Source organism: Eleutherodactylus coqui, chromosome 7 (genome assembly GCF_035609145.1).
Source record: "Eleutherodactylus coqui strain aEleCoq1 chromosome 7, aEleCoq1.hap1, whole genome shotgun sequence".
Lineage (NCBI taxonomy): Eukaryota > Metazoa > Chordata > Amphibia > Anura > Eleutherodactylidae > Eleutherodactylus > Eleutherodactylus coqui.
In genome coordinates this window covers 227,324,154-227,340,849 of record NC_089843.1, presented here as the reverse complement: position 1 = coordinate 227,340,849, position 16,696 = coordinate 227,324,154, and the positions used below count along the sequence as shown (strand labels likewise).

General features: G+C 40.5%; 15 non-coding genes across 15 annotated transcripts; all 15 read right to left on the bottom strand.

Moving 5' to 3' along the window:
* Window positions 1-1,184: 1,184 nt before the first annotated feature.
* TRNAK-UUU (transfer RNA lysine (anticodon UUU)) lies at window positions 1,185-1,257 on the bottom strand. The gene has a single exon. It is a non-coding gene; the product is annotated as a tRNA-Lys (tRNA).
* A 950-nt stretch (window positions 1,258-2,207) lies between these two features.
* TRNAK-UUU (transfer RNA lysine (anticodon UUU)) lies at window positions 2,208-2,280 on the bottom strand. The gene has a single exon. It is a non-coding gene; the product is annotated as a tRNA-Lys (tRNA).
* Window positions 2,281-2,956: 676 nt separating this feature from the next.
* Window positions 2,957-3,029, bottom strand: TRNAK-UUU (transfer RNA lysine (anticodon UUU)). Its single transcript has one exon. It is a non-coding gene; the product is annotated as a tRNA-Lys (tRNA).
* Window positions 3,030-4,387: 1,358 nt separating this feature from the next.
* TRNAK-UUU (transfer RNA lysine (anticodon UUU)) lies at window positions 4,388-4,460 on the bottom strand. Its single transcript has one exon. It is a non-coding gene; the product is annotated as a tRNA-Lys (tRNA).
* Window positions 4,461-5,477: 1,017 nt separating this feature from the next.
* Window positions 5,478-5,550, bottom strand: TRNAK-UUU (transfer RNA lysine (anticodon UUU)). Its single transcript has one exon. It is a non-coding gene; the product is annotated as a tRNA-Lys (tRNA).
* A 268-nt stretch (window positions 5,551-5,818) lies between these two features.
* Window positions 5,819-5,891, bottom strand: TRNAK-UUU (transfer RNA lysine (anticodon UUU)). The gene has a single exon. It is a non-coding gene; the product is annotated as a tRNA-Lys (tRNA).
* Window positions 5,892-7,316: 1,425 nt separating this feature from the next.
* On the bottom strand, window positions 7,317-7,389 carry TRNAK-UUU (transfer RNA lysine (anticodon UUU)). Its single transcript has one exon. It is a non-coding gene; the product is annotated as a tRNA-Lys (tRNA).
* A 1,358-nt stretch (window positions 7,390-8,747) lies between these two features.
* TRNAK-UUU (transfer RNA lysine (anticodon UUU)) lies at window positions 8,748-8,820 on the bottom strand. The gene has a single exon. It is a non-coding gene; the product is annotated as a tRNA-Lys (tRNA).
* A 676-nt stretch (window positions 8,821-9,496) lies between these two features.
* Window positions 9,497-9,569, bottom strand: TRNAK-UUU (transfer RNA lysine (anticodon UUU)). The gene has a single exon. It is a non-coding gene; the product is annotated as a tRNA-Lys (tRNA).
* Window positions 9,570-10,927: 1,358 nt separating this feature from the next.
* Window positions 10,928-11,000, bottom strand: TRNAK-UUU (transfer RNA lysine (anticodon UUU)). The gene has a single exon. It is a non-coding gene; the product is annotated as a tRNA-Lys (tRNA).
* Window positions 11,001-12,017: 1,017 nt separating this feature from the next.
* On the bottom strand, window positions 12,018-12,090 carry TRNAK-UUU (transfer RNA lysine (anticodon UUU)). Its single transcript has one exon. It is a non-coding gene; the product is annotated as a tRNA-Lys (tRNA).
* Window positions 12,091-12,358: 268 nt separating this feature from the next.
* TRNAK-UUU (transfer RNA lysine (anticodon UUU)) lies at window positions 12,359-12,431 on the bottom strand. Its single transcript has one exon. It is a non-coding gene; the product is annotated as a tRNA-Lys (tRNA).
* Window positions 12,432-13,515: 1,084 nt separating this feature from the next.
* TRNAK-UUU (transfer RNA lysine (anticodon UUU)) lies at window positions 13,516-13,588 on the bottom strand. Its single transcript has one exon. It is a non-coding gene; the product is annotated as a tRNA-Lys (tRNA).
* A 1,498-nt stretch (window positions 13,589-15,086) lies between these two features.
* TRNAK-UUU (transfer RNA lysine (anticodon UUU)) lies at window positions 15,087-15,159 on the bottom strand. The gene has a single exon. It is a non-coding gene; the product is annotated as a tRNA-Lys (tRNA).
* A 1,358-nt stretch (window positions 15,160-16,517) lies between these two features.
* TRNAK-UUU (transfer RNA lysine (anticodon UUU)) lies at window positions 16,518-16,590 on the bottom strand. Its single transcript has one exon. It is a non-coding gene; the product is annotated as a tRNA-Lys (tRNA).
* Between the last annotated feature and the right edge of the window lie 106 nt (window positions 16,591-16,696).

The window sequence follows — 16,696 nt, the reverse complement described above, 5'->3', positions numbered from 1 at the left end:
TGCACAGTAGAACACGGCACCGAAGATGCAGAGACTCAGTGGAAAATCAAAGATGTGCTCAATAAAGACATTTGACAGCTTGCTTTAGCAAGTACGCCTGAACAGCGACTTGAACCCTGGACCCTCAGATTAAAAGTCTGATGCTCTACCGACTGAGCTATCCAGGCTCTGAAAAATGCTCTTCTTAGCTCCTCTAAGCGTCTTAACATAAAATATGGAGGTAAAGAAACAAAGCTTTGGTGGAAAATCAAAAATGTGCTCAAAATTTGCTAAACAGACATAGAAGGGTTGTTTCTGCAAAAAACAAAGATGTTCTCAAGCTGCTTCTATACCCTTGGTTTTGCACAGTAGAACACGGCACTGAAGATGCAGAGACTCAGTGGAAAATCAAAGATGTGCTCTTGGTTTTGCACAGTAGAACACGACAATACAGAAGCAAAGACTCAGTGGAAAATCAAAGATGTGCTCAATAAAGACATTTGACAGCTTGCTTTAGCAAGTACGCCTGAACAGGGACTTGAACCCTGGACCCTCAGATTAAAAGTATGATGCTCTACCGACTGAGCTATCCAGGCTCTAAAAAATGCTCTTCTCAGCTCCTCTAAGCGTCTTAACATAAAATATGGAGCTAAAGAAACAAAGCATTGGTGGAAAATCAACAATGTGCCCATAATCTGTTAAACAGACATAAAAGGGTTGTTTCTGCAAAAAACAAACATTTTCTCAAGCTGCTTCTATACCCTTGGTTTTGCACAGTAGAACACGGCACCGAAGATGCAGAGACTCAGTGGAAAATCAAAGATGTGCTCAATAAAGACATTTGACAGCTTGCTTTAGCAAGTACGCCTGAACAGCGACTTGAACCCTGGACCCTCAGATTAAAAGTCTGATGCTCTACCGACTGAGCTATCCAGGCTCTGAAAAATGCTCTTCTTAGCTCCTCTAAGCGTCTTAACATAAAATATGGAGGTAAAGAAACAAAGCTTTGGTGGAAAATCAAAAATGTGCTCAAAATCTGCTAAACAGACATAGAAGGGTTGTTTCTGCAATAAGCAAAGATGTTCTCAAGCTGCTTCTATACCTTTGGTTTTGCACAGTAGAACACGACAATACAGAAGCAAACACTCAGTGGAAAATCAAAGATTTGCTCAATAAAGACATTTGACAGCTTGCTTTAGCAAGTACGCCTGAACAGGGACTTGAACCCTGGACCCTCAGATTAAAAGTCTGATGCTCTACCGACTGAGCTATCCAGGCTCTGAAAAATGCTCTTCTTAGCTCCTCTAAGCGTCTTAACATAAAATATGGAGGTAAAGAAACAAAGCATTGGTGGAAAATCAACAATGTGCCCAAAATCTGTTAAACAGACATAAAAGGGTTGTTTCTGCAAAAAACAAACATTTTCTCAAGCTGCTTCTATACCCTTGGTTTTGCACAGTAGAACACGGCACCGAAGATGCAGAGACTCAGTGGAAAATCAAAGATGTGCTCAATAAAGACATTTGACAGCTTGCTTTAGCAAGTACGCCTGAACAGCGACTTGAACCCTGGACCCTCAGATTAAAAGTCTGATGCTCTACTGACTGAGCTATCCAGGCTCTGAAAAATGCTCTTCTTAGCTCCTCTAAGCGTCTTAACATAAAATATGGAGGTAAAGAAACAAAGCTTTGGTGGAAAATCAAAAATGTGCTCAAAATCTGTTAAACAGACATAAAAGGGTTGTTTCTGCAAAAAACAAACATTTTCTCAAGCTGCTTCTATACCCTTGGTTTTGCACAGTAGAACACGGCACCGAAGATGCAGAGACTCAGTGGAAAATCAAAGATGTGCTCAATAAAGACATTTGACAGCTTGCTTTAGCAAGTACGCCTGAACAGCGACTTGAACCCTGGACCCTCAGATTAAAAGTCTGATGCTCTACCGACTGAGCTATCCAGGCTCTGAAAAATGCTCTTCTTAGCTCCTCTAAGCGTCTTAACATAAAATATGGAGGTAAAGAAACAAAGCTTTGGTGGAAAATCAAAAATGTGCTCAAAATCTGCTAAACAGACATAGAAGGGTTGTTTCTGCAATAAGCAAAGATGTTCTCAAGCTGCTTTTATACCTTTGGTTTTGCACAGTAGAACACGACAATACAGAAGCAAAGACTCAGTGGAAAATCAAAGATTTGCTCAATAAAGACATTTGACAGCTTGCTTTAGCAAGTACGCCTGAACAGGGACTTGAACCCTGGACCCTCAGATTAAAAGTCTGATGCTCTACCGACTGAGCTATCCAGGCTCTGAAAAATGCTCTTCTTAGCTCCTCTAAGCGTCTTAACATAAAATATGGAGGTAAAGAAACAAAGCTTTGGTGGAAAATCAAAAATGTGCTCAAAATTTGCTAAACAGACATAGAAGGGTTGTTTCTGCAAAAAACAAAGATGTTCTCAAGCTGCTTCTATACCCTTGGTTTTGCACAGTAGAACACGGCACTGAAGATGCAGAGACTCAGTGGAAAATCAAAGATGTGCTCTTGGTTTTGCACAGTAGAACACGACAATACAGAAGCAAAGACTCAGTGGAAAATCAAAGATGTGCTCAATAAAGACATTTGACAGCTTGCTTTAGCAAGTACGCCTGAACAGGGACTTGAACCCTGGACCCTCAGATTAAAAGTATGATGCTCTACCGACTGAGCTATCCAGGCTCTAAAAAATGCTCTTCTCAGCTCCTCTAAGCGTCTTAACATAAAATATGGAGGTAAAGAAACAAAGCATTGGTGGAAAATCAACAATGTGCCCAAAATCTGTTAAACAGACATAAAAGGGTTGTTTCTGCAAAAAACAAACATTTTCTCAAGCTGCTTCTATACCCTTGGTTTTGCACAGTAGAACACGGCACCGAAGATGCAGAGACTCAGTGGAAAATCAAAGATGTGCTCAATAAAGATATTTGACAGCTTGCTTTAGCAAGTACGCCTGAACAGGGACTTGAACCCTGGACCCTCAGATTAAAAGTCTGATGCTCTACCGACTGAGCTATCCAGGCTCTAAAAAATGCTCTTCTTAGCTCCTCTAAGCGTCTTAACATAAAATATGGAGGTAAAGAAACAAAGCTTTGGTGGAAAATCAAAAATGTGCTCAAAATTTGCTAAACAGACATAGAAGGGTTGTTTCTGCAAAAAACAAAGATGTTCTCAAGCTGCTTCTATACCCTTGGTTTTGCACAGTAGAACACGGCACTGAAGATGCAGAGACTCAGTGGAAAATCAAAGATGTGCTCTTGGTTTTGCACAGTAGAACACGACAATACAGAAGCAAAGACTCAGTGGAAAATCAAAGATGTGCTCAATAAAGACATTTGACAGCTTGCTTTAGCAAGTACGCCTGAACAGGGACTTGAACCCTGGACCCTCAGATTAAAAGTATGATGCTCTACCGACTGAGCTATCCAGGCTCTAAAAAATGCTCTTCTCAGCTCCTCTAAGCGTCTTAACATAAAATATGGAGCTAAAGAAACAAAGCATTGGTGGAAAATCAACAATGTGCCCATAATCTGTTAAACAGACATAAAAGGGTTGTTTCTGCAAAAAACAAACATTTTCTCAAGCTGCTTCTATACCCTTGGTTTTGCACAGTAGAACACGGCACCGAAGATGCAGAGACTCAGTGGAAAATCAAAGATGTGCTCAATAAAGACATTTGACAGCTTGCTTTAGCAAGTACGCCTGAACAGCGACTTGAACCCTGGACCCTCAGATTAAAAGTCTGATGCTCTACCGACTGAGCTATCCAGGCTCTGAAAAATGCTCTTCTTAGCTCCTCTAAGCGTCTTAACATAAAATATGGAGGTAAAGAAACAAAGCTTTGGTGGAAACTCAAAAATGTGCTCAAAATCTACTAAACAGACATAGAAGGGTTGTTTCTGCAAAAAACAAAGATGTTCTCAAGCTGCTTCTATACCCTTGGTTTTGCACAGTAGAACACGACAATACAGAAGCAAAGACTCAGTGGAAAACCAAAGATGTGCTCAATAAAGACATTTGACAGCTTGCTTTAGCAAGCACGCCTGAAAAGGGACTTGAACCCTGGACCCTCAGATTAAAAGTCTGATGCTCTACCGACTGAGCTATCCAGGCTCTGAAAAATGCTCTTCTTAGCTCCTCTAAGCGTCTTAACATAAAATATGGAGGTAAAGAAACAAAGCTTTGGTGGAAACTCAAAAATGTGCTCAGAATCTGCTAAACAGACATAGAAGGGTTGTTTCTACAAAAAACAAAGATGTTCTCAAGCTGCTTCTATACCCTTGGTTTTGCACAGTAGAACACGACAATACAGAAGCAAAGACTCAGTGGAAAATCAAAGATGTGCTCAATAAAGACATTTGACAGCTTGCTTTAGCAAGTATGCCTGAACAGGGACTTGAACCCTGGACCCTCAGATTAAAAGTCTGATGCTCTACCGACTGAGCTATCCAGGCTCTGAAAAATGCTCTTCTTAGCTCCTCTAAGCGTCTTAACATAAAATATGGAGGTAAAGAAACAAAGCTTTGGTGGAAAATCAAAAATGTGCTCAAAATTTGCTAAACAGACATAGAAGGGTTGTTTCTGCAAAAAACAAAAATGTTCTCAAGCTGCTTCTATACCCTTGGTTTTGCACAGTAGAACACGGCACTGAAGATGCAGAGACTCAGTGGAAAATCAAAGATGTGCTCTTGGTTTTGCACAGTAGAACACGACAATACAGAAGCAAAGACTCAGTGGAAAATCAAAGATGTGCTCAATAAAGACATTTGACAGCTTGCTTTAGCAAGTACGCCTGAACTGGGACTTGAACCCTGGACCCTCAGATTAAAAGTATGATGCTCTACCGACTGAGCTATCCAGGCTCTAAAAAATGCTCTTCTCAGCTCCTCTAAGCGTCTTAACATAAAATATGGAGGTAAAGAAACAAAGCATTGGTGGAAAATCAACAATGTGCCCAAAATCTGTTAAACAGACATAAAAGGGTTGTTTCTGCAAAAAACAAACATTTTCTCAAGCTGCTTCTATACCCTTGGTTTTGCACAGTAGAACACGGCACCGAAGATGCAGAGACTCAGTGGAAAATCAAAGATGTGCTCAATAAAGACATTTGACAGCTTGCTTTAGCAAGTACGCCTGAACAGCGACTTGAACCCTGGACCCTCAGATTAAAAGTCTGATGCTCTACCGACTGAGCTATCCAGGCTCTGAAAAATGCTCTTTTTAGCTCCTCTAAGCGTCTTAACATAAAATATGGAGGTAAAGAAACAAAGCTTTGGTGGAAAATCAAAAATGTGCTCAAAATCTGCTAAACAGACATAGAAGGGTTGTTTCTGCAATAAGCAAAGATGTTCTCAAGCTGCTTCTATACCCTTGGTTTTGCACAGTAGAACACGGCACTGAAGATGCAGAGACTCAGTGGAAAATCAAAGATGTGCTCAATAAAGACATTTGACAGCTTGCTTTAGCAAGTACGCCTGAACAGGGACTTGAACCCTGGACCCTCAGATTAAAAGTCTGATGCTCTACCGACTGAGCTATCCAGGCTCTGAAAAATGCTCTTCTTAGCTCCTCTAAGCGTCTTAACATAAAATATGGAGGTAAAGAAACAAAGCTTTGGTGGAAAATCAACAATGTGCCCAAAATTTGCTAAACAGACATAGAAGGGTTGTTTCCGCAAAAAACAAACATTTTCTCAAGCTGCTTCTATGCCCTCAGTTTTGCACAGTAGAACACGACAATACAGAAGCAAAGACTCAGTGGAAAATCAAAGATTTGCTCAATAAAGACATTTGACAGCTTGCTTTAGCAAGTACGCCTGAACAGGGACTTGAACCCTGGACCCTCAGATTAAAAGTCTGATGCTCTACCGACTGAGCTATCCAGGCTCTGAAAAATGCTCTTCTTAGCTCCTCTAAGCGTCTTAACATAAAATATGGAGGTAAAGAAACAAAGCTTTGGTGGAAAATCAAAAATGTGCTCAAAATTTGCTAAACAGACATAGAAGGGTTGTTTCTGCAAAAAACAAATATGTTCTCAAGCTGCTTCTATACCCTTGGTTTTGCACAGTAGAACACGGCACTGAAGATGCAGAGACTCAGTGGAAAATCAAAGATGTGCTCTTGGTTTTGCACAGTAGAACACGACAATACAGAAGCAAAGACTCAGTGGAAAATCAAAGATGTGCTCAATAAAGACATTTGACAGCTTGCTTTAGCAAGTACGCCTGAACAGGGACTTGAACCCTGGACCCTCAGATTAAAAGTATGATGCTCTACCGACTGAGCTATCCAGGCTCTAAAAAATGCTCTTCTCAGCTCCTCTAAGCGTCTTAACATAAAATATGGAGGTAAAGAAACAAAGCATTGGTGGAAAATCAACAATGTGCCCAAAATCTGTTAAACAGACATAAAAGGGTTGTTTCTGCAAAAAACAAACATTTTCTCAAGCTGCTTCTATACCCTTGGTTTTGCACAGTAGAACACGGCACCGAAGATGCAGAGACTCAGTGGAAAATCAAAGATGTGCTCAATAAAGACATTTGACAGCTTGCTTTAGCAAGTACGCCTGAACAGCGACTTGAACCCTGGACCCTCAGATTAAAAGTCTGATGCTCTACCGACTGAGCTATCCAGGCTCTGAAAAATGCTCTTCTTAGCTCCTCTAAGCGTCTTAACATAAAATATGGAGGTAAAGAAACAAAGCTTTGGTGGAAAATCAAAAATGTGCTCAAAATCTGTTAAACAGACATAAAAGGGTTGTTTCTGCAAAAAACAAACATTTTCTCAAGCTGCTTCTATACCCTTGGTTTTGCACAGTAGAACACGGCACCGAAGATGCAGAGACTCAGTGGAAAATCAAAGATGTGCTCAATAAAGACATTTGACAGCTTGCTTTAGCAAATACGCCTGAACAGCGACTTGAACCCTGGACCCTCAGATTAAAAGTCTGATGCTCTACCGACTGAGCTATCCAGGCTCTGAAAAATGCTCTTCTTAGCTCCTCTAAGCGTCTTAACATAAAATATGGAGGTAAAGAAACAAAGCTTTGGTGGAAAATCAAAAATGTGCTCAAAATTTGCTAAACAGACATAGAAGGGTTGTTTCTGCAAAAAACAAAGATGTTCTCAAACTGCTTCTATACCCTTGGTTTTGCACAGTAGAACACGGCACTGAAGATGCAGAGACTCAGTGGAAAATCAAAGATGTGCTCTTGGTTTTGCACAGTAGAACACGACAATACAGAAGCAAAGACTCAGTGGAAAATCAAAGATGTGCTCAATAAAGACATTTGACAGCTTGCTTTAGCAAGTACGCCTGAACAGGGACTTGAACCCTGGACCCTCAGATTAAAAGTCTGATGCTCTACCGACTGAGCTATCCAGGCTCTGAAAAATGCTCTTCTTAGCTCCTCTAAGCGTCTTAACATAAAATATGGAGGTAAAGAAACAAAGCTTTGGTGGAAAATCAAAAATGTGCTCAAAATTTGCTAAACAGACATAGAAGGGTTGTTTCTGCAAAAAACAAAGATGTTCTCAAGCTGCTTCTATACCCTTGGTTTTGCACAGTAGAACACGGCACTGAAGATGCAGAGACTCAGTGGAAAATCAAAGATGTGCTCTTGGTTTTGCACAGTAGAACACGACAATACAGAAGCAAAGACTCAGTGGAAAATCAAAGATGTGCTCAATAAAGACATTTGACAGCTTGCTTTAGCAAGTACGCCTGAACAGGGACTTGAACCCTGGACCCTCAGATTAAAAGTATGATGCTCTACCGACTGAGCTATCCAGGCTCTAAAAAATGCTCTTCTCAGCTCCTCTAAGCGTCTTAACATAAAATATGGAGGTAAAGAAACAAAGCATTGGTGGAAAATCAACAATGTGCCCAAAATCTGTTAAACAGACATAAAAGGGTTGTTTCTGCAAAAAACAAACATTTTCTCAAGCTGCTTCTATACCCTTGGTTTTGCACAGTAGAACACGGCACCGAAGATGCAGAGACTCAGTGGAAAATCAAAGATGTGCTCAATAAAGACATTTGACAGCTTGCTTTAGCAAGTACGCCTGAACAGCGACTTGAACCCTGGACCCTCAGATTAAAAGTCTGATGCTCTACCGACTGAGCTATCCAGGCTCTGAAAAATGCTCTTCTTAGCTCCTCTAAGCGTCTTAACATAAAATATGGAGGTAAAGAAACAAAGCTTTGGTGGAAAATCAAAAATGTGCTCAAAATCTGTTAAACAGACATAAAAGGGTTGTTTCTGCAAAAAACAAACATTTTCTCAAGCTGCTTCTATACCCTTGGTTTTGCACAGTAGAACACGGCACCGAAGATGCAGAGACTCAGTGGAAAATCAAAGATGTGCTCAATAAAGACATTTGACAGCTTGCTTTAGCAAGTACGCCTGAACAGCGACTTGAACCCTGGACCCTCAGATTAAAAGTCTGATGCTCTACCGACTGAGCTATCCAGGCTCTGAAAAATGCTCTTCTTAGCTCCTCTAAGCGTCTTAACATAAAATATGGAGGTAAAGAAACAAAGCTTTGGTGGAAAATCAAAAATGTGCTCAAAATCTGCTAAACAGACATAGAAGGGTTGTTTCTGCAATAAGCAAAGATGTTCTCAAGCTGCTTTTATACCTTTGGTTTTGCACAGTAGAACACGACAATACAGAAGCAAAGACTCAGTGGAAAATCAAAGATTTGCTCAATAAAGACATTTGACAGCTTGCTTTAGCAAGTACGCCTGAACAGGGACTTGAACCCTGGACCCTCAGATTAAAAGTCTGATGCTCTACCGACTGAGCTATCCAGGCTCTGAAAAATGCTCTTCTTAGCTCCTCTAAGCGTCTTAACATAAAATATGGAGGTAAAGAAACAAAGCTTTGGTGGAAAATCAAAAATGTGCTCAAAATTTGCTAAACAGACATAGAAGGGTTGTTTCTGCAAAAAACAAAGATGTTCTCAAGCTGCTTCTATACCCTTGGTTTTGCACAGTAGAACACGGCACTGAAGATGCAGAGACTCAGTGGAAAATCAAAGATGTGCTCTTGGTTTTGCACAGTAGAACACGACAATACAGAAGCAAAGACTCAGTGGAAAATCAAAGATGTGCTCAATAAAGACATTTGACAGCTTGCTTTAGCAAGTACGCCTGAACAGGGACTTGAACCCTGGACCCTCAGATTAAAAGTATGATGCTCTACCGACTGAGCTATCCAGGCTCTAAAAAATGCTCTTCTCAGCTCCTCTAAGCGTCTTAACATAAAATATGGAGGTAAAGAAACAAAGCATTGGTGGAAAATCAACAATGTGCCCAAAATCTGTTAAACAGACATAAAAGGGTTGTTTCTGCAAAAAACAAACATTTTCTCAAGCTGCTTCTATACCCTTGGTTTTGCACAGTAGAACACGGCACCGAAGATGCAGAGACTCAGTGGAAAATCAAAGATGTGCTCAATAAAGATATTTGACAGCTTGCTTTAGCAAGTACGCCTGAACAGGGACTTGAACCCTGGACCCTCAGATTAAAAGTCTGATGCTCTACCGACTGAGCTATCCAGGCTCTAAAAAATGCTCTTCTTAGCTCCTCTAAGCGTCTTAACATAAAATATGGAGGTAAAGAAACAAAGCTTTGGTGGAAAATCAAAAATGTGCTCAAAATTTGCTAAACAGACATAGAAGGGTTGTTTCTGCAAAAAACAAAGATGTTCTCAAGCTGCTTCTATACCCTTGGTTTTGCACAGTAGAACACGGCACTGAAGATGCAGAGACTCAGTGGAAAATCAAAGATGTGCTCTTGGTTTTGCACAGTAGAACACGACAATACAGAAGCAAAGACTCAGTGGAAAATCAAAGATGTGCTCAATAAAGACATTTGAAAGCTTGCTTTAGCAAGTACGCCTGAACAGGGACTTGAACCCTGGACCCTCAGATTAAAAGTATGATGCTCTACCGACTGAGCTATCCAGGCTCTAAAAAATGCTCTTCTCAGCTCCTCTAAGCGTCTTAACATAAAATATGGAGCTAAAGAAACAAAGCATTGGTGGAAAATCAACAATGTGCCCATAATCTGTTAAACAGACATAAAAGGGTTGTTTCTGCAAAAAACAAACATTTTCTCAAGCTGCTTCTATACCCTTGGTTTTGCACAGTAGAACACGGCACCGAAGATGCAGAGACTCAGTGGAAAATCAAAGATGTGCTCAATAAAGACATTTGACAGCTTGCTTTAGCAAGTACGCCTGAACAGCGACTTGAACCCTGGACCCTCAGATTAAAAGTCTGATGCTCTACCGACTGAGCTATCCAGGCTCTGAAAAATGCTCTTCTTAGCTCCTCTAAGCGTCTTAACATAAAATATGGAGGTAAAGAAACAAAGCTTTGGTGGAAACTCAAAAATGTGCTCAAAATCTACTAAACAGACATAGAAGGGTTGTTTCTGCAAAAAACAAAGATGTTCTCAAGCTGCTTCTATACCCTTGGTTTTGCACAGTAGAACACGACAATACAGAAGCAAAGACTCAGTGGAAAACCAAAGATGTGCTCAATAAAGACATTTGACAGCTTGCTTTAGCAAGCACGCCTGAAAAGGGACTTGAACCCTGGACCCTCAGATTAAAAGTCTGATGCTCTACCGACTGAGCTATCCAGGCTCTGAAAAATGCTCTTCTTAGCTCCTCTAAGCGTCTTAACATAAAATATGGAGGTAAAGAAACAAAGCTTTGGTGGAAACTCAAAAATGTGCTCAGAATCTGCTAAACAGACATAGAAGGGTTGTTTCTACAAAAAACAAAGATGTTCTCAAGCTGCTTCTATACCCTTGGTTTTGCACAGTAGAACACGACAATACAGAAGCAAAGACTCAGTGGAAAATCAAAGATGTGCTCAATAAAGACATTTGACAGCTTGCTTTAGCAAGTATGCCTGAACAGGGACTTGAACCCTGGACCCTCAGATTAAAAGTCTGATGCTCTACCGACTGAGCTATCCAGGCTCTGAAAACTTCTCTTCTTAGCTCCTCTAAGCGTCTTAACATAAAATATGGAGGTAAAGAAACAAAGCTTTGGTGGAAAATCAAAAATGTGCTCAAAATTTGCTAAACAGACATAGAAGGGTTGTTTCTGCAAAAAACAAAAATGTTCTCAAGCTGCTTCTATACCCTTGGTTTTGCACAGTAGAACACGGCACTGAAGATGCAGAGACTCAGTGGAAAATCAAAGATGTGCTCTTGGTTTTGCACAGTAGAACACGACAATACAGAAGCAAAGACTCAGTGGAAAATCAAAGATGTGCTCAATAAAGACATTTGACAGCTTGCTTTAGCAAGTACGCCTGAACAGGGACTTGAACCCTGGACCCTCAGATTAAAAGTATGATGCTCTACCGACTGAGCTATCCAGGCTCTAAAAAATGCTCTTCTCAGCTCCTCTAAGCGTCTTAACATAAAATATGGAGGTAAAGAAACAAAGCATTGGTGGAAAATCAACAATGTGCCCAAAATCTGTTAAACAGACATAAAAGGGTTGTTTCTGCAAAAAACAAACATTTTCTCAAGCTGCTTCTATACCCTTGGTTTTGCACAGTAGAACACGGCACCGAAGATGCAGAGACTCAGTGGAAAATCAAAGATGTGCTCAATAAAGACATTTGACAGCTTGCTTTAGCAAGTACGCCTGAACAGCGACTTGAACCCTGGACCCTCAGATTAAAAGTCTGATGCTCTACCGACTGAGCTATCCAGGCTCTGAAAAATGCTCTTTTTAGCTCCTCTAAGCGTCTTAACATAAAATATGGAGGTAAAGAAACAAAGCTTTGGTGGAAAATCAAAAATGTGCTCAAAATCTGCTAAACAGACATAGAAGGGTTGTTTCTGCAATAAGCAAAGATGTTCTCAAGCTGCTTCTATACCCTTGGTTTTGCACAGTAGAACACGGCACTGAAGATGCAGAGACTCAGTGGAAAATCAAAGATGTGCTCAATAAAGACATTTGACAGCTTGCTTTAGCAAGTACGCCTGAACAGGGACTTGAACCCTGGACCTTCAGATTAAAAGTCTGATGCTCTACCGACTGAGCTATCCAGGCTCTGAAAAATGCTCTTCTTAGCTCCTCTAAGCGTCTTAACATAAAATATGGAGGTAAAGAAACAAAGCTTTGGTGGAAAATCAACAATGTGCCCAAAATTTGCTAAACAGACATAGAAGGGTTGTTTCCGCAAAAAACAAACATTTTCTCAAGCTGCTTCTATGCCCTCAGTTTTGCACAGTAGAACACGACAATACAGAAGCAAAGACTCAGTGGAAAATCAAAGATTTGCTCAATAAAGACATTTGACAGCTTGCTTTAGCAAGTACGCCTGAACAGGGACTTGAACCCTGGACCCTCAGATTAAAAGTCTGATGCTCTACCGACTGAGCTATCCAGGCTCTGAAAAATGCTCTTCTTAGCTCCTCTAAGCGTCTTAACATAAAATATGGAGGTAAAGAAACAAAGCTTTGGTGGAAAATCAAAAATGTGCTCAAAATTTGCTAAACAGACATAGAAGGGTTGTTTCTGCAAAAAACAAATATGTTCTCAAGCTGCTTCTATACCCTTGGTTTTGCACAGTAGAACACGGCACTGAAGATGCAGAGACTCAGTGGAAAATCAAAGATGTGCTCTTGGTTTTGCACAGTAGAACACGACAATACAGAAGCAAAGACTCAGTGGAAAATCAAAGATGTGCTCAATAAAGACATTTGACAGCTTGCTTTAGCAAGTACGCCTGAACAGCGACTTGAACCCTGGACCCTCAGATTAAAAGTCTGATGCTCTACCGACTGAGCTATCCAGGCTCTGAAAAATGCTCTTCTTAGCTCCTCTAAGCGTCTTAACATAAAATATGGAGGTAAAGAAACAAAGCTTTGGTGGAAAATCAAAAATGTGCTCAAAATCTGTTAAACAGACATAAAAGGGTTGTTTCTGCAAAAAACAAACATTTTCTCAAGCTGCTTCTATACCCTTGGTTTTGCACAGTAGAACACGGCACCGAAGATGCAGAGACTCAGTGGAAAATCAAAGATGTGCTCAATAAAGACATTTGACAGCTTGCTTTAGCAAGTACGCCTGAACAGCGACTTGAACCCTGGACCCTCAGATTAAAAGTCTGATGCTCTACCGACTGAGCTATCCAGGCTCTGAAAAATGCTCTTCTTAGCTCCTCTAAGCGTCTTAACATAAAATATGGAGGTAAAGAAACAAAGCTTTGGTGGAAAATCAAAAATGTGCTCAAAATTTGCTAAACAGACATAGAAGGGTTGTTTCTGCAAAAAACAAAGATGTTCTCAAACTGCTTCTATACCCTTGGTTTTGCACAGTAGAACACGGCACTGAAGATGCAGAGACTCAGTGGAAAATCAAAGATGTGCTCTTGGTTTTGCACAGTAGAACACGACAATACAGAAGCAAAGACTCAGTGGAAAATCAAAGATGTGCTCAATAAAGACATTTGACAGCTTGCTTTAGCAAGTACGCCTGAACAGGGACTTGAACCCTGGACCCTCAGATTAAAAGTCTGATGCTCTACCGACTGAGCTATCCAGGCTCTGAAAAATGCTCTTCTTAGCTCCTCTAAGCGTCTTAACATAAAATATGGAGGTAAAGAAACAAAGCTTTGGTGGAAAATCAAAAATGTGCTCAAAATTTGCTAAACAGACATAGAAGGGTTGTTTCTGCAAAAAACAAAGATGTTCTCAAGCTGCTTCTATACCCTTGGTTTTGCACAGTAGAACACGGCACTGAAGATGCAGAGACTCAGTGGAAAATCAAAGATGTGCTCTTGGTTTTGCACAGTAGAACACGACAATACAGAAGCAAAGACTCAGTGGAAAATCAAAGATGTGCTCAATAAAGACATTTGACAGCTTGCTTTAGCAAGTACGCCTGAACAGGGACTTGAACCCTGGACCCTCAGATTAAAAGTATGATGCTCTACCGACTGAGCTATCCAGGCTCTAAAAAATGCTCTTCTCAGCTCCTCTAAGCGTCTTAACATAAAATATGGAGGTAAAGAAACAAAGCATTGGTGGAAAATCAACAATGTGCCCAAAATCTGTTAAACAGACATAAAAGGGTTGTTTCTGCAAAAAACAAACATTTTCTCAAGCTGCTTCTATACCCTTGGTTTTGCACAGTAGAACACGGCACCGAAGATGCAGAGACTCAGTGGAAAATCAAAGATGTGCTCAATAAAGACATTTGACAGCTTGCTTTAGCAAGTACGCCTGAACAGCGACTTGAACCCTGGACCCTCAGATTAAAAGTCTGATGCTCTACCGACTGAGCTATCCAGGCTCTGAAAAATGCTCTTCTTAGCTCCTCTAAGCGTCTTAACATAAAATATGGAGGTAAAGAAACAAAGCTTTGGTGGAAAATCAAAAATGTGCTCAAAATCTGTTAAACAGACATAAAAGGGTTGTTTCTGCAAAAAACAAACATTTTCTCAAGCTGCTTCTATACCCTTGGTTTTGCACAGTAGAACACGGCACCGAAGATGCAGAGACTCAGTGGAAAATCAAAGATGTGCTCAATAAAGACATTTGACAGCTTGCTTTAGCAAGTACGCCTGAACAGCGACTTGAACCCTGGACCCTCAGATTAAAAGTCTGATGCTCTACCGACTGAGCTATCCAGGCTCTGAAAAATGCTCTTCTTAGCTCCTCTAAGCGTCTTAACATAAAATATGGAGGTAAAGAAACAAAGCTTTGGTGGAAAATCAAAAATGTGCTCAAAATTTGCTAAACAGACATAGAAGGGTTGTTTCTGCAAAAAACAAAGATGTTCTCAAACTGCTTCTATACCCTTGGTTTTGCACAGTAGAACACGGCACTGAAGATGCAGAGACTCAGTGGAAAATCAACAATGTGCCCAAAATCTGTTAAACAGACATAAAAGGGTTGTTTCTGCAAAAAACAAACATTTTCTCAAGCTGCTTCTATACCCTTGGTTTTGCACAGTAGAACACGGCACCGAAGATGCAGAGACTCAGTGGAAAATCAAAGATGTGCTCAATAAAGACATTTGACAGCTTGCTTTAGCAAGTACGCCTGAACAGGGACTTGAACCCTGGACCCTCAGATTAAAAGTCTGATGCTCTACCGACTGAGCTATCCAGGCTCTGAAAAATGCTCTTCTTAGCTCCTCTAAGCGTCTTAACATAAAATATGGAGGTAAAGAAACAAAGCATTGGTGGAAAATCAACAATGTGCCCAAAATCTGTTAAACAGACATAAAAGGGTTGTTTCTGCAAAAAACAAACATTTTCTCAAGCTGCTTCTATACCCTTGGTTTTGCACAGTAGAACACGGCACCGAAGATGCAGAGACTCAGTGGAAAATCAAAGATGTGCTCAATAAAGACATTTGACAGCTTGCTTTAGCAAGTACGCCTGAACAGCGACTTGAACCCTGGACCCTCAGATTAAAAGTCTGATGCTCTACCGACTGAGCTATCCAGGCTCTGAAAAATGCTCTTCTTAGCTCCTCTAAGCGTCTTAACATAAAATATGGAGGTAAAGAAACAAAGCTTTGGTGGAAAATCAAAAATGTGCTCAAAATCTGCTAAACAGACATAGAAGGGTTGTTTCTGCAATAAGCAAAGATGTTCTCAAGCTGCTTTTATACCTTTGGTTTTGCACAGTAGAACACGACAATACAGAAGCAAAGACTCAGTGGAAAATCAAAGATTTGCTCAATAAAGACATTTGACAGCTTGCTTTAGCAAGTACGCCTGAACAGGGACTTGAACCCTGGACCCTCAGATTAAAAGTCTGATGCTCTACTGACTGAGCTATCCAGGCTCTGAAAAATGCTCTTCTTAGCTCCTCTAAGTGTCTTAACATAAAATATGGAGGTAAAGAAACAAAGCTTTGGTGGAAAATCAAAAATGTGCTCAAAATTTGCTAAACAGACATAGAAGGGTTGTTTCTGCAAAAAACAAAGATGTTCTCAAGCTGCTTCTATACCCTTGGTTTTGCACAGTAGAACACGGCACTGAAGATGCAGAGACTCAGTGGAAAATCAAAGATGTGCTCTTGGTTTTGCACAGTAGAACACGACAATACAGAAGCAAAGACTCAGTGGAAAATCAAAGATGTGCTCAATAAAGACATTTGACAGCTTGCTTTAGCAAGTACGCCTGAACAGGGACTTGAACCCTGGACCCTCAGATTAAAAGTATGATGCTCTACCGACTGAGCTATCCAGGCTCTAAAAAATGCTCTTCTCAGCTCCTCTAAGCGTCTTAACATAAAATATGGAGGTAAAGAAACAAAGCATTGGTGGAAAATCAACAATGTGCCCAAAATCTGTTAAACAGACATAAAAGGGTTGTTTCTGCAAAAAACAAACATTTTCTCAAGCTGCTTCTATACCCTTGGTTTTGCACAGTAGAACACGGCACCGAAGATGCAGAGACTCAGTGGAAAATCAAAGATGTGCTCAATAAAGACATTTGACAGCTTGCTTTAGCAAGTACGCCTGAACAGGGACTTGAACCCTGGACCCTCAGATTAAAAGTCTGATGCTCTACCGACTGAGCTATCCAGGCTCTGAAAAATGCTCTTCTTAGCTCCTCTAAGCGTCTTAACATAAAATATGGAGGTAAAGAAACAAAGCTTTGGTGGAAACTCAAAAATGTGCTCAAAATCTACTAA